The sequence below is a fragment of the Schistocerca gregaria genome, chromosome 5 (assembly GCF_023897955.1).
Source record: "Schistocerca gregaria isolate iqSchGreg1 chromosome 5, iqSchGreg1.2, whole genome shotgun sequence".
Classification (NCBI taxonomy): Eukaryota; Metazoa; Arthropoda; class Insecta; order Orthoptera; family Acrididae; genus Schistocerca; species Schistocerca gregaria.
The window spans coordinates 446582086-446595953 of record NC_064924.1 but is presented as its reverse complement, the minus strand read 5'-3'; positions in this window follow the sequence as shown (position 1 = coordinate 446595953).

Here is a 13868-nt window from a genome sequence, read left to right as displayed (position 1 = left end):
TTAAAAAGACAACGCATGCTACTAATCAGCCTGTGTTGAAGGAGTACTTCTTCGAAGAGGTTTTCAATGCTAAAGTAAAACTGATTATTTGCATGAGTGTTTGTATTTCAGTTGATACTCACATATGAAATCAATATGAGGACTAGATCAAAACTATCTTACCGAAATGACTCAAAATATGTATAGAAGGTCAAAAAAGCTTTGGTAAAATAAAAACAAGTGGGGGGGGGTTTCTCACAGAGACGGTTCTGACGTTGCGGTTCATAACGGAAGCAAAACTGAAGAAAAATCAAAATGTTTTCATAGGATTCGTCAACCTTGAAAAAGTGTCCGACAATGTAAAATGGTGCAAGATGTTTGAATTTCTGGGACAAGTATGGGTAAGCTATACGAAAAGAGGGATAGTATACAATATGTACATGAACCAAGAGGCAACAATAAGAGTTGGAGACCAACAACAAAGTGATAAGATTAAAAAGGTTGTAAGGCGGGGTTGTAGTCTTTCGCCCCTACTGTTCAAGTTATACATCTAAGAAGCGATGATGGAGATAAATGAAAGTTTCAAGAATGGTCATACGATAAGATTAGCTGATGACATTGCTATCTGAAGCGAAAATAAAGAGCCGTGCGGGATTAGCCGAGCGGTCTTAGGCGCTAAAGTCCCGGCGGAGGTTCGAGTTCTCCCTCGGGCATGGGTGTGTGTGTTTGTCCTGGGGATAATTTAGGTAAAGTAGTGTGTAAGCTTAGGGACTGATGACCTTAGCAGTTAAGTCCCATAAGATTTCACACACATCTGAACTATTTTTTGAAAATAAAGAAGAATTAGAGGATATGTTGAATGGAATGAACAGTCTTAAGAGTATAAAATTTAGATTGAAAGTAAATCGAAGATAGAAGAAAGTAATGAGAACTAGCAGAATTGGGAACACCGAGTAACGTAGCATCAGAGATTAGGAACACGAAGTGCACGAGATAAGGAATTCTGCCACGTAGGCAGCAATATAACCCACGGCGGACGAAGCAAGGAGGAAATAAAAACCAGACTGTCACTGGCAAAAAGGGCATTCTCAGACGAGAGAAGTCTACTAGTATCAAATATAGGCATTAATACGAAAAAAAATTTCTGAGAAGGTACGTTTGGAGCACAGCATTGTGTGGTAGTGAAACCGGAAGAGAGCAGAATCCAAGCGTTTGAGAAGTGATGCTACAGCAGAGTGTAGAAAATTAAGTGAACTAATAATGTAAGGAATGGAGGTTCTCTACAGAATAGTAGAGAAAAGAAACATATGAAAAACATTGAAAAGAAGAAGCGACAGGACGTTAAGACATCACGGAATAACGTCCATGGTACTACAGGGAGCTGTGAAGAGTAAAAACTGTAGAGGAAGGCAGCTATTGGAATATATCCAGCAGATAATTGAGGACGTAGATCACAAGTACTACTCTGCGACGAAAAGTTTGGCACAGAAGCGGAACTTGTGGTGAGCCGCATCAAACAAGTCAGTAGGAAGATGATTATAATAATCAAAAATCGCTCACGTAGATATTAGAACCTTGTTGGCTATAAGCTGCTATAATTACTGTACTGTAGGTACGTATTACGAATTTATAAAAGTTGAAAGGGGAGATTGGGGACTTTATTCAACTGAATTCTTCTTCCGTTATCGACAATTCTTCATTCCGGTATTTATAGGTATCGTTACACAATACAAAGTACCTTGACGTCTGTACGATCTGTATGATGTTATACCCATCCATTCTATTATGTTGCCTTGCGTGATGGTGATCTGGGGTAACATCCTAAATAGGTTTATGAGAAGACAGTCACAGTTTCTTAAAGTGAGTGTAGTTTCTGTTATAGCTATTGTTACGCGATGTTCGGCATAATCATTTATTTTAGAAACGCAAATTTTTTAAACGAAGATTGTAGGATGTGATATTATTAACTTTAGTGTATTTGTTTCTTCCACTGAATGATAAGTACATCAGTCACAACATTACAGTGTAACTCACTATGTCGCGCGGCATTAGCCGAGCGGTCTAGGCGCTGCAGTCATGGACTGTTCCTGCGGAGGTTCGAGTCCTCCCTCGGGCATGGGAGTGTGTGTTTGTCCTTAGGATAATTTAGGTTTAGTAGTGGGTAAGCTTAGGGACTGATGACCTCAGCGGTTAAGTCCCATAAGAATTCACACACATTTGCATTTTATTCACTATGAAGTATATTACCACGAACTCAGCTCTAGAAGACAGAATAATGTTGTCCATGAATCGTAAGATGTTGACAGGAGGATAAGCGCAAAAAAAAAAGACTGAAAAAGTCCTCGTTACTGTTCCGACTATTATGTTATCAGCTTCTTAACCATTTAATAAGAAGTAACCAACCTCTTGTAAACCATTACACATTTTTGAACGACTACTGCTGGTCATTAACTCTTCGAAAGTAGAAATTTTATGGCCTTCCACTACTCCAGCTTTGCTATGAGAGAGATACGCTCATAACGATTAATTTTAAAAGCAACGTACCAAGAAGTATTCTGCAAATCAAATTGAATTTTGACTTTCATCGCTGTGGGATAGATTCACACACAACATATCCAGATTTGTTTAATAATTACGCAGTCTGCCAGGATCAATATTGTATTGTACTGAATGAAACTGGGGACCTACACTCCTGGAAATGGAAAAAAGAACACATTGACACCGGTGTGTCAGACCCACCATACTTGCTCCGGACACTGCGAGAGGGCTGTACAAGCAATGATCACACGCACGGCACAGCGGACACACCAGGAACCGCGGTGTTGGCCGTCGAATGGCGCTAGCTGCGCAGCATTTGTGCACCGCCGCCGTCATTGTCAGCCAGTTTGCCATGGCATACGGAGCTCCATCGCAGTCTTTAACACTGGTAGCATGCCGCGACAGCGTAGACGTGAACCGTATGTGCAGTTGACGGACTTTCAGCGAGGGCGTTTAGTGGACATGCGGGAGGCCGGGTGGACGTACCGCCGAATTGCTCAACACGTGGGTCGTGAGGTCTCGACAGTACATCGATGTTGTCGCCAGTGGTCGGCGGAAGGTGCACGTGCCCGTCGACCTGGGACCGGACCGCAGCGACGCACGGATGCACGCCAAGACCGTAGGATCCTACGCAGTGCCGTAGGGGACCGCACCGCCACTTCCCAGCAAATTAGGGACACTGTTGCTCCTGGGGTATCGGCGAGGACCATTCGCAACCGTTCCATGAAGCTGGGCTACGGTCCCGCACACCGTTAGGCCGTCTTCCGCTCACGCCCCAACATCGTGCAGCCCGCCTCCAGTGGTGTCGCGACAAGCTTGAATGGAGGGACGAATGGAGACGTGTCGTCTTCAGCGATGAGAGTCGCTTCTGCCTTGGTGCCAATGATGGTCGTATGCGTGTTTGGCGCCGTGCAGGTGAGCGCCACAATCAGGACTGCATACGACCGAGGCACACAGGGCCAACACCCGGAATCATGGTGTGGGGAGCGATCTCCTACACTGGCCGTACATCTCTGGTGATCGTCGAGGGGACACTGAATAGTGCACGGTACATCCAAACCGTCATCGAACCCATCGTTCTACCATTCCTAGACCGGCAAGGGAACTTTGCTGTTCCAACAGGACAATGCACGTCCGCATGTATCCCGTGCCACCCAACGTGCTCTAGAAGGTGTAAGTCAACTACCCTGGCCAGCAAGATATCCGGATCTGTCCCCCATTGAGCATGTTTGGGACTGGATGAAGCGTCGTCTCACGCGGTCTGCATGTCCAGCACGAACGCTGGTCCAACTGAGGCGCCAGGTGGAAATGGCATGGCAAACCGTTCCACAGGACTACATCCAGCGTCTCTACGATCGTCTCCATGGGAGAATAGCAGCGTGCATTGCTGGGAAAGGTGGATATACACTGTACTAGTGCCGACATTGTGCATGCTCTGTTGCCTCTGTCTATGTGCCTGTGGTTGTGTCAGTGTGATCATGTGATGTATCTGACCGCAGGAATGTGTCAATAAAGTTTCCCCTTCCTGGGACAATGAATTCACGGTGTTCTTATTTCAATTTCCAGGAGTGTAGAAACCGCGGAGACGCTTCGTAGCCGCCGTAGCCCTCAGTGGTTCACAACACCACAACAGGCTACAGCAGTCCACTCACCCCTTCGCCGCCCCTCACCGAACCCAGTGTGATTGTGCGATTCGACCCCCATTGGACCCTCCGCCGCCCATGGGAACGTTTCACGTCAGACGAGTGTAACTCCAATGTTTGCGTGGTAGAGTAATTATGGTGTACGCGTACGTGGAGGTAGTGTTTGAGCTGCAATCGACGACATTGTGTAACTCAGTGGGAATAAGGGGAACGATCCCACATTCGCCGGGACACCGGGCCTCGACACTGATCCGCTGGGAGGATTCGTGCCGGGGACCGGCACGCCTTCCCGCCCGGAAAGCAGTGCGTTAGACCGCACGGCTAACCGGGAGGGCGCCAGGACAGTTACAGCTTAAAATTTGTCAAAATTGTGAATATACAGTTATTCACATTCTACAAACATTACGGCAATATCGTGAGTGTGAAATACAAAAAATGCTCGGATTCAGTTTCCTGGGTCCTGCGTGAATAATAATCTGATTCATTGTGATAATGTGATTCCTTGCTCTGCACTCTCTCAGTTGACCCTTTGTCGGTCATCTTAATCTATAGTGTGTGACCTAATGCTGATGCTAACTTACCGGAATGATGGACAAAGGTAAATGTATCTTCAGTTACTAGTGGTTTCACCGTCTTAAGTTTACTGCAATTAAAGAGAATTTTAGTCCAGACGCGTTTCGTTCTTATTTACAATGCATCTTCTGTAGTCATTCTGGAAATATGGCTAATGCGTTTCTACATTTCGATTACTACAGATTAAAAACAGTATTTCTTTATAAAGTGGCGCGCAATTTACTTGTGATGTTTCTGCCTCTTGTTCACGTACAATGCAAACGCTGCTTTTTGCTTCGTTGCAAGCGTTGGTTGAGGTTGAAAGAAATTTCGTTGTACATTTACATTTTCAGTTTTTTGCCTTTTTTGAAAGCACTTTTTCCGGAGCTCCACTGGCGTTATTTGCATTTAACCTCACTTCAGAAACACAACTTCAGTTACAAGTGCTCCTCACTCAGCACAATATTTACAGTGTTTACATTTGTTCATTTGTTTTTCTTTCTATATCTAAAGTGAGGTGACGTGCAAATAATGCCAATGCAGGGAAAGAAAAAGTGCTTTTAAAAAAGGAAAAAAATCTGTCAATCTCCGCTAACTACGAAGTAAAAAGCAATGGTTAGTAGAATGTGTGAACGAGAAGCAGAAGCACCATAAGTGAACTGCACGCTAACTTTATAAAGAAATACTGTTTTAAATCTATAACAATCATAATGTACAAACATAAGTGTCTATGTTCCTAGAATGACCACAGAGGACACTTCGTAAATAAAAGTGACATAAAATTCTATTTCATTAGTTATACTAAGTAAATTGAAGGGAAAAGGTGAAGAACGGAGAGGGAAGAAATAATGATATTAGCTACACTGGGACTTTGTGCGGAATCAAAGGCAAAGAGGAAAAATGCGTGCTGGGCTAACACTCGAACACGGGATATCCTGCCTAGTAATCAGTTAAACATTGCACAATCAGAGCACGTGCTCACCGCAAATACGCGGACTGTCTCAGTCCTGCTGGCCGGAGGGGCCGAGCGGTTCTAGGCGCTACGATCTGGAACCGCAAGACCGCTACGGTCGCAGGTTCGAATCCTGCCTCGGTCGTGGATGTGTGTGATGTGCTTAGGTTAGCTAGGTTTAAGTAGTTTTAAGTCTAGGGGACTGATGACCTCAGATATTAAGCCCCATAGTGCTCAGAGCCATTAGAACCATTTGTCTCGGCCCGCTCCCTGGCCGACTCCCATTACCACCTAGCGCCAGCTATCTGCAGTCCCCCGTCCATGTCCTCTACGCTCGTTAATTTTAGATTCCTGCCGGAAGTGGAAACTAAACGTTGCATCCTCACTGAAGGTTGTGAATTCATTGCCCATTGAGGCGAGTCATATCAGTGCGCGACGTCTCTGCTATGTTTGACAATTCTGCCGAGGGCCTAAGATCCCATCTGTAAGGCTCTAAGCCCCAACACTGTTTGAACACCTCGTTGGTGAATACACGAACCCTGCGGATTTCACCTGCACAGTACCCGAATTCCACAGCTTGTACAATACTGCACTTACCGTCAGCATACGATCTTCGCAACTAAAAGCCGTGCTTTCCACTTGGTAACTGCTCATTACTAAGCCAAATCTGAGTGTAGTAACGTTGAGCAGGAGAGTAATATTGCATTTTTATTATGACATTTAAATCAAAGGTAGGCTATCGTTTTAAATATCCCCTCTGACTAAAGGATAAGGAGAGGTGTTTTAGGTATATACGCTTAAGAACCAAAGAAACTGGTACACCTGCCTAATATCGTGTAGGGCCCTCGTGAGTGCGGAGAACTGCCATAACTCTACGTCGCATGGACTCGCCTAATATCTGAAGTAGTGCTGAAGGGAACTGACACCATAAATCCCGCAGCGCTATCCATAAATTCGTAATAGTACGACGGGGTGCAGATCTCTTCTGAACAGCACGTTACAAGGCATGCAAAATATACTCAATAATGTTCATGTCTGGGGAGTGTGCTGGCCAGTGGAAGTGTTTAAACTCAGAAATCCCTTGAGCCACTCTGTAGCAATTATGTAAGTGTCGGTGTCCCATTGTCCTGCTGGAATGGCCCAAGTCCGTAGGAATTCACAATGGAGATGTATGTGAATGTCGTGTGACTAGGGCCTACCGTACAGGACCTGCAACATGCGGTCGTTCATTATCCTACTGAAATGTAGGGTTTCGCAGGGATCGAATGAACGGTAGAGGCACATCTGAAATGTAAGGTGCACTGTTCAAAGTGCCGTCAATACGAACAAGAGGTGACCCAGGCTTGTAACCAATGGTACCCCATACCATCACGAAGGGTGCTACGCCAGTATGGCAATGACAAATACACGCTTCCAATGTGCGTTCACCGAGTGTCGCCAAACACGGATGCGACCATCATGATGCTGTAAACAAACTGGATTCATCGGAAAAAAATGACGTTTTCCAATTGGTGCATCCAGGATCGTCGTTGAGTACACCATCGCAGGCGCTCCTGTCTGTGATGCAGCATCAAGAATAACCGCAGCCATTGTCTCCGACCTGCTAGTCCATGCTACTGGAAATGTCGTCGAACTGTTCGTGCAGATGGTTGTTGTCTTGCAAACGTTCCGATCTGTTGACTCAGGGACCGAGACGTGGTTGCACGAACCTTTACATCCATGCGGATAAGATGCCTGTCATCTCGACTGATAGTGATACGAGGCCGTTGGAACCCAGCACGGCGTTCCGTATTACCCTCCTGAACCCACCGATTGCATATTCTGTTAACAGCCATTGGATCTCGACCAACGCGAGCAGCAATGTCGCCATGCGATAAACCGCAATCGCGATAGGCTACAATCCGACCTTTATCAAAGACGGAAACGCGATGGTACGCATTTCTCCTCCTCACACGAGGCATCAGAACAGCGTTTCACCAGGCAACGCCGGTCAAGTGCTGTTTGTGTATGAGACATCGGTTGGAAACATCCCTCATGTCAGCACGTTGTAGGTGTCGCCACCGGCGCCAACCTTGTGTGAACGCTCTGAAAACCTAATCATATGCATATCACAGCCTCTTCTTGCTGTCGGTTAAATTTCGCGTCTGTAGTACGTTATCTTCGTGGTGTAGCAATGTTAAGGGCCAGTAGTGTACTAAATAAAATTTCGCAGCCGTAAGAGCCTTACGTGTAAAGTTACTGACCATATCTAGCGCAGCTTGTATAAATAGGACGGGGCACGAGGTGAGGAGGATATCGGCGTCGCCCTGACAACGGAGCGCGCCGTGACAGCTGGAGGGGGCGGGTGGCAGGTCGCAAGATGCCACGCCCCTGTCTCCGCTCCACGCCGTCCCGTTACACCTGACTCCAGACCGCACCGCGCCACGAGGCACGACACGACACGACCCGGGCAGGTCGGCCGCGGTTACCTGCCGAGCGGCGCGATACCGTTCGCTGGAAACTGCATACAAAGTACCCTGGCAGCACTTGAGCTGAACGCGGTCGTTCGCTAAAGAGTTTCTACAGCTTTCAAGCTCCTACTTGTGACATATTCACCTGCTTGACGATCGCTGGTAAGCGCAGGATTCCTGAGAGCCTTAGGTGTTCAAAAATGTTCAAATGTGTGCGAAATTTTATGGGACTTAACTACTAAGGTCATCAATCCCTAAGCTTACACACTACTTAACCTAAATTATCCTAAGGACAAACACACACACACACACACACACACACACACACACACATGCCCGAGGGAGGACTCGAACCTCCACCTGGACCAGCCACACAGTCTATGACTGCAGCGCCTTAGCCTGAGGTCTGAATAGCTGAAAGAGTTGCAATCTTACCATTTCTTGGCTTAGGAGACAATGGCGTAAAATCATAATAGTGATAGCGTTTTTTCGTACCTAACGCTTCTGTTAGGTCGTGATAAAAAGATGGAATAAATGTCATAGACGTTGGCGTTCTATGTAAATACTAATTTATTTGACAAAATTAAATAGATATTTTCTGAAATTACTGCAATTTTTTATTTGCCCTTTTAATTATCCATTGTGAGACGACCATAGTGCGCTATGGGCTGTCAATTATCTGAGCAAAAGCTATACAAAAGAGTGCTCACGACACTATTGTTCTCATAGTGTAAATATGTCTTTGTCAAGGTGTTCTGTCACCAAGTAACTGCAAGACGATATTTAATTGAGAGTTTCTTGCCCGAACCACCTACCTGTCACAGTTCCAGCGAAAGCATGGATTAAAATAAATACAAGAATAATAGCTGAATCTTATCCGTTATCTGTGAAGCCAGTAGTTTGCTGTTACAGGCGTCGCCTACGTTTTAGTCTCAGCTTGTTCATAAGAGGAAAACCGGAAGTTGGCTTTTAGATCTACATCCACGCGAAATGTACATATTTAGTACTATATGATTTATTGGATCCTGCTACATTAGCGTGCAAAACATAAGCAGTGTAGCATCACCTTACTTCGCGAAAAATTTCGAAAATCTCGGAACTCAACAACCCCATCTTCCGCTTAAGGTGGCTAACAATGCAGTTTCCGCAGTTCTTTTCCAGGGAAACGGTTCAGTAGTGCTGCCACTACGGTACTTGAGCGCTGGTTATTTCAGAGTCGAGTGACGACTAAAATAGAAGAGTGGTAAATTTAATTTCATGTGCGTATGGACGTCTATTCCGCTGCGTATTACAGCAGCCACAGCATCAGGCATCTAGTTGTTTTCCTAATTTGACATTCTCTGCACGCTACTATAGCAGGATCCATTAAATCATATAGTGCTAAATATGTACTTTTCACATGGATGTAGATGTACAAGTCAAATTCCGGTTGCCCCATTGTGAGCAAGACTAGAACGTAGGCGACTCCTGAAACAGCAATGTCCGACATTCTGTGTTTTACCTTAAGCTGCCAGCCACCTCAAATGGAAGACGGGCTCGGTTGCGCTCTACGATTTCCACGGCTTTAAGTGGGATAAACTGTCGCCAAGGTTTTTGTGTATATAAACTGAAGCTGGGAATCGAACCCGGGTCTCCTACTCTACTTCAAATTTCCCCTAACAAGCGAATAGAATTTCCGAGGCTCTCCATGTTCTGAAATAGCACCTCAGCATCGAACGTAAATGAGAAATCCAGCCTGAAACACAGGTTCATGTACTTAGACAAAAGAAATGGCACAATTTTAGAAACTTTAGTTGTCTCATACAAGTATGGTGTTATATATATAAGTGGAGTGTGAGAATTTGTACCAAGGCTGGGAATCGAACCTGGGTCGTCTGCTTCGTAGGCAGGTGTGTTAGTCACTAATCCATCTTGGCACAGCTGTTCACAAAATGACATCGATTACGCTGGCACGCCCCCTTCCTCGATCCAAATTCTCACTGTCACCCCAGGCTCAACTTCTGTTCGTTTGTGAGGAGGAATTTTAAAGAGACTGGGGTGGCAGTCAGAATCTGCGTCGAGGAGGGAGACATGCCACGGTATTTCGTGCAGTATGCCGGCACGGTCGCTCAGTGTGTTAGGTCAGAGGGATAGCCGCCCTCTGCAATAAAAAAAAAAACTTAGTTAATGGATCAATAATGAACATGAACAAGGGACAATCGCCCTGAACAAACAGAACGAACAATAACCAACAAAATGCGATAAAAAGAGGGAAAAAACGGGGGGGGGGGGGGCTTACTGGCTAAAGCAACCGCCTAGTAAGCGGGAAATCCGGGTTCGATCCCTGGCCTTGTCAGAAGTTTTCACTCTCCGCTTTCAGTCTATATGCATAAAATCATATCTGTATGACACCACAAAAGTCTCTGAAAGTGTCATTTCATTTATCGCCACAGTGTACATCTCTTGCACGCTACTGTAGAAAATGACACTAAATTGTATAGTTGAAACCCGGTGTAGTGACCATGTTTATTTACGTATACACTTTGTAAACAATGACTGTTTACAAGGTACCACAGTGGCTTAGGTGAAGCTGAGACGAACAAACTGATACTGGGCACTTCTGATTTATCTAGTTAAAAAACAGGCTCAAATAAGACTACAGAGGCAACCTAAGCTGCAGCAGAAGCACGCCGTGCGGGAGTTTGTCAGAAATTGTCCTTGAATGTCAAAAACTCCTTATTCTGGCACCTGCAAAATGTATAACTGACGTGTGTGTAAATTTTACCTCGAAGTACTGTGAATTTTAACAGCATAAAATTATGCTGTTTCCGAGCTTGACAGACCGTCGGTAGAGCATTTACCTGCGAAAGGCAAAAATCCTAATCCGAGTCTCGTTGTGGCATTTTAGTGTGGCAGGAAACTTCATATCAGCGTACACTCCGCCGCAAAGCAGAAATTTCATTAAAGAAATCGTAGTCAGCTTTCTTGGACTTCACTGAATTGTGGCCCGGTTTTCAGCCCTTCCCACCTTCATATGATCCTCGGAGGTCACCCGCTGCGCGCCAGGTCAGAGTCGCACCTCTGTTGGGCGGCAAGGTAACGAGAACCCAGGACTGGAGCGCGGAAGAAAATTACGGGCTCGTCGGGGAGAAACTCGAGAGAACAAGGCAGCGACCTAGCTTCTTCAGCGTGGGTCGCCGGGAATAATGTTATTCCTTTTAATGGGCGGTAAATAAGTGTTGTGTTGCCCGATGTGTGGGAGAGAGGATAATTACACGTAAAGGGGCGTTCCGAGGAAGGGGCTTATCTGGGCCGATGGGCTCCGAATCTGGCGTGGGTGAGAGGGGCGCTGGCACGCCTGTGGGAGCCCGCTTCCTGCTGCTCAAATTCCCTGTAGGTGAGCGTGTTCGTGTGCGTGTGTGTGAGTGTGAACTCAATGGAGGCGGCCATTGTGCGTTCTAGATGCGGAGGGTGTCAGGTGAAAACTCTACCTGTCGCGACGCCATTGTACGCCACTCGCTGTCGCGCTGGGCAGCCGGCAGAAAAGAATTCCATTCGCCGGGGAAACGCCGCACCGCGGAATGGATCTGTCGGGCAGAAGGCGGGAGCTGTCTATTCCCGCGTATCACAACGAGAGACAGCGATTGCCGGCGCAAAGGCGCGTGCGCCGAGGAATAACACCGCTCCAGCGAAATAGGCGCCCGTGAACGAACCGGCATTCTTGGCGTCTTTTGTCAAGGAAATGAAGTTCGTTTCTCCCGTTTTCTTAACGTTGCTTACTCAACGCCATGCTCTACGACCAATCAAAACAGGATATATCTTGCCCGCTCGCTGGGGAACCTGTCTCCGCGGCAGCAGCTTACCGAATTGCTGGAGCTTATGTGTAACGCAATTCAGGTTTACAGAAGCTGCAAGGTTCGATATTCTGTCTCGAATGCTTCATGACAACAGGTTGATGTAATTTTAAGCAAAGCACTTTTTTTTCAAAATGGTGGAGAGCAGCAATCAGTTGCCCTTTTCTTTCAGCTTTTATTAAGCAAATCTTTGACTGGAATACTATCTTTCAAAATCTGAAGGTGGCAGGGGTGAAGTACAGGGAGCGAAAGGGTATTTACAAATTGTTCGCCGGGTGGTGTGCCCGTGCGGTTCTAGGCGCTTCAGTCTAGAACAGCGTGACCGCTACGTTCGCAGGTTCGAATCCTGCCTCGGGCATGGACGTGTGTGATGTCCTTACGTTAGATAGGTTTAATTAGTTCTAAGTTCTACGCTACTGATGACCTCAGAAGTGAAGTCGCATAGTGCTCAGAGCCATTTAAACCATTTGAACAATTTGTACAGAAACCAGATGCAGTTATAAGAGTCGAGGGACATAAAATGGAAGCAGTGGTTGGGAAGGGAGTGAGACAGGGTTGTAGCCTCTCCCCGATGTTATTCAATCTGTATATTGAGCAAGCAGTAAAGGAAACAGAAGAAAAATTTGGAGTAGGAATTAAAATCCGAGGAGAAGAAATAAAAACTTTGAGGTTCGCCGATGACATTGTAATTCTGTCAGAGACATCAAAGGGACTGGAAGAGCAGTTGAACGGAATGGACATGGTCTTGGAAGGAGGATATAAGATTAACACCAACAAAAGCAAAACGAGAATAATGGAATATAGTCGAATTAAATCGGGTGATCCTGAGGGAATTAGATTAGAAAATGAGACGCTTAAAGTATTAAATGAGTTTCGCTATTTGGGGAGCAAAATAACTGAAGAGGGTGGAAGTAGAGAGGATACAAAATGTAGACTGGTAATGGCAAGGAAAGGGTTTCTGAAGAAGAGATTTAAGTGTCAGGAAGTTGTTTCTGAAAGTATTTGTATGGAGTATAGCCATGTATGGAAGTGAAACATGGACGATAAATAGTTTAGACAAGAAACTTTAGAACTGTGGTGCTACAGAAGAATGCTGAAGATTAGATGGGTAGATCACATAACTAATGAGGAGGTATTGAATAGAATTGGGGAGAAGAGAAACTTGTGGCACACTTGACTAGAAGAAGGGGTCGGTTGGTAGGGCATATTATGAGGCATCAAGGGATCACCAATTTAGTATTGGAGGGCAGCGTGGAGGGTAAAAATCGCAGAGCGAGACCAAGTGATGAATACACCAAACAGATTTAGAAGGATGTAGGTTGCAGTAGGTACGGGGAGATGAAAAACCTTGGACAGGATAGAGCAGCATGGAGAGCTGCATCAAACCAGTCTCTGGACTGAAGACCACAACAACAACGACAAGCAAATCTAGATTTCGGCTGGTATCTGAGTCTTGAACAACATGTGATAGAAGCCCGAACAGTAGGGGACTGACGTACTAGCACGTGCATTGATACTACGATATAGAGCATTGATGATGGCCAGGCAGTAGCCCAAATCTAGATTTGCTTAATGAAACCTCAAAAAACGGACGAATGATTGCTGTGCCCATCATTTTGAAAATCATATCACAGTCTTAATGGAGGGTAACTTGATAACGCTCAATATGATAAATTGTAGCTTCCATCTTACATATTTTGCGCAGCTTGCTGTTTGTAGGCGGGCATGAGGAAACCCGGGAGTTGGTGTAGCTACTAGCGCTGTTACGCATACACTGTGGTATTGCATTATTTAAGTTCCCACCATTCATTGAAGTACCGGCCTTGTCTAGATGCCACAGCCTGCATTTAACGGCGCTCCTTTTTTTTCTTTTTTCTTTTTAGTTCAGCGATGCTTCCACACAAGTGGAAATAACAGCCAC